At 42.1% G+C, this 2,554-nt stretch overlaps 1 long non-coding RNA gene across 1 annotated transcript; it reads right to left on the bottom strand.

Annotated features, from left to right (window-relative positions):
- Positions 1-277: 277 nt before the first annotated feature.
- On the bottom strand, positions 278-1,506 carry LOC107401753 (uncharacterized). The gene is made up of 2 exons (XR_006068127.2): positions 1,335-1,506; positions 278-536 (listed from the first exon to the last, which is right to left on the bottom strand). It is a non-coding gene; the product is annotated as an uncharacterized LOC107401753 (long non-coding RNA).
- Positions 1,507-2,554: the final 1,048 nt, after the last annotated feature.

Genomic DNA, 2,554 nt, shown 5'->3' with positions numbered 1-2,554 from the left:
ATCTTCAGCCTATTTTCTAATTTTTCTACTTTATGTGACTTTACCTAACAACAATCATTATTTCCTGTGATATTCTAGAGGACAACCATCATGCACTAGTTTCCTCCCACAGTGCAAAACTCCTTTGCTCATTATATCTCTTATTTAAGTTTTTGAGACAGGGTCTCACTATGTAGTTCTGGCTGTCCTAGAACTCACTCTGTAGATCAGAGATCCACCTACCTCTGCTTGGATTTGCAAACTAAGATCAAATAGAATAAAGGCAGGTGCCACCATGCACAGCTCATCTCTTGTTTATTAGCAAATGATTCAACCTAAAATCCCTTTACTTTTGTTGACAGATACTGGTTTGTCTTGGTGCTCTGTTTCAAATCCATCCTGCCCTACTCTGCCGGGCCAGGCAAGGTCAGGTCCAGGTCCTTTGGCTTATTGGCCTGGATAGCTTCTCTCTTCTCTTTTAGGAACTCCTTGATGACATCATCCCCGGCAAAAGCTTCCTTTATCATTTGCTTTTGGTCTCTCTCCACTTCATCTTCCTGGGAAGAAACAAGTGCAAAGAACTGAAACTTGTCTTTCGAGTGCTTCATGACATGACCAAATCCTGGGGTGTGACATCTTAGCGCCCCCTAGGGGAAGAGCTAAAAGGATGATCGATTCACAATAGGAACCAATCATGCAATCATGCTCCGATTTCTCTCTCTAGGCTGAATATCCTTAGCTAGTCATCATAGGACACAATTTAAAACCTTCAATAAGGAAGTTTTGGGGTGGGAGAAAGGATGGTCTGGGTCAACAGCAGAAGCTCCAAGCGAGGTCAGAATGGGAACTTCCAGCAGTTTATATCCCAGGAAAAGCAGATAGGGTGTTTTGCCTTGCTAGTTTTAATTACTTAATTTGGGGTTGGGACTGGGGTTGAGGGCAGGCCACTGGTGGTAGGATTTGAGTCGACAGAACTGAAGTTTGAATTCTTGTGCCTGCCTGAGATCTAGTCAGAGCTTTCAGTGACTACCGCCTCCACTGAGGACCGGTTGACAGTCACCCCAGGGAGCTTTAGTGGCTCAGAATTTAGGCTGCTTGTGTGGCTCCGCTGTGTCCACAAATCTGTATCTGTTAAACTGACTCTTGTGTGGCTCCGCTGTGTCCACAAATCCGTATCTGTTAAACTGACTCTTGTGTGGCTCCGCTGTGTCCACAAATCCGTATCTGTTAAACTGACTCTTGTGTGGCTCCGCTGTGTCCACATATCTGTATCTGTTAAACTGACTCTTGGGCCCAGCCTCCCACCATGGTAATCTGGACCTCAACTCCTGAAATGTTTTTCCAGCAAAACCAACCTTCGTAGATGGTGCTGTAAGAAGGTCCTGTTCTGTTCCAGCTCCAGCCCGCATAAGCCCAAGACCCTGGCTCTGCTCACCAGCTCCTCTGCTGTTATGGGAACTGCCAGTGATGTCACAGAAGGAGTTCTTGTAGTCAGGAGGTTCTGCAGACTGATCATCTGCTCCTTCTTCTTCTTCCCCTTCAACTGATTTTGGGAGTTTCTTCTCATCTGCTCTCCTTCTACTGCAGCTCTAGGGAGCTCCTTATTTGGAAGACAGTCCTCTTTACCTAGCTCTTCTAGTTCCTCCAGAGTTTGTACTCTTTTTGGCCTCAGCAGCAGTAGGTTCTGTGGAATAATCTTTTTGTACACTGTGAAGATATGTCTTTGCCAAGTCACATTCTTATTGATATAGTAGAAAGCTGAAGAGCCATTAGCTAGCAGGAGTTATAAGCGGGACAGTCAGACACAGAGGATGCTGAGAAGAAGAAAGGTGAGGTCACCAGGAGATGAGAGGGAGCAAGACATGCTGGATGTCAGACAAAGTCTCAAGCCATGTGGCAATATGTAGATTAGTAGAAATAGGTTCATTTAAGTTGTAAGAGCTAGTTAGTAATAAGCCTAACCCACAGCTGATCTTGTATAATTAATAAAAAAGTCTCTGTGTCATTACTGGGGAGCCAGAATTCCCAACATAAAGGTCCACCTACAAACAAAGGTTTCTGTTCCTCTGGAGTAAGATGAACCAGAAGGATTACAAACTTGAGACAAGTATGAGAAGCCTAGTGACATTGTTTCAAAGCAAACACACTAAGGTTGCTAGTCAGGTCTTTTTTGACACACTGTAAATGAATGAGTAATGTTTTTGCTCAGACTTGATTGTAAAAATAAGACAAAAATAAACCCAGAGCAAACTTTATACAGAACTTAATACAGAATTATTATCTGTATTAAGTGGTTTTAATTTAAACTTTGTAAGATGTAAATTTTGACATTATTTTTAGTACATCTGAGTAATGGGCTCTTTACTAAACATACTTTGACCAGAATTTTATATCTGTTGTTCACTGTCAGAGGTGTAGTCTGAATTTATTGAAACAATACCTTTTTATTGTGTGTAAGATATAGTGTTCCATACAAGTACCAACCATAAATCCTTAAACCACAATGTAGAACTTGACTTCCTTTATGCACATTTGCACTGTTATTTAATTTTAGTAGCAATATTACCCTCCAAAT

Source organism: Peromyscus maniculatus, chromosome X, assembly GCF_049852395.1.
Source record: "Peromyscus maniculatus bairdii isolate BWxNUB_F1_BW_parent chromosome X, HU_Pman_BW_mat_3.1, whole genome shotgun sequence".
In the NCBI taxonomy this organism is placed as follows: domain Eukaryota; kingdom Metazoa; phylum Chordata; class Mammalia; order Rodentia; family Cricetidae; genus Peromyscus; species Peromyscus maniculatus.
The sequence above is the reverse complement of the archived record's forward strand: the minus strand, read 5'-3'. Positions and strand labels throughout refer to the sequence as shown.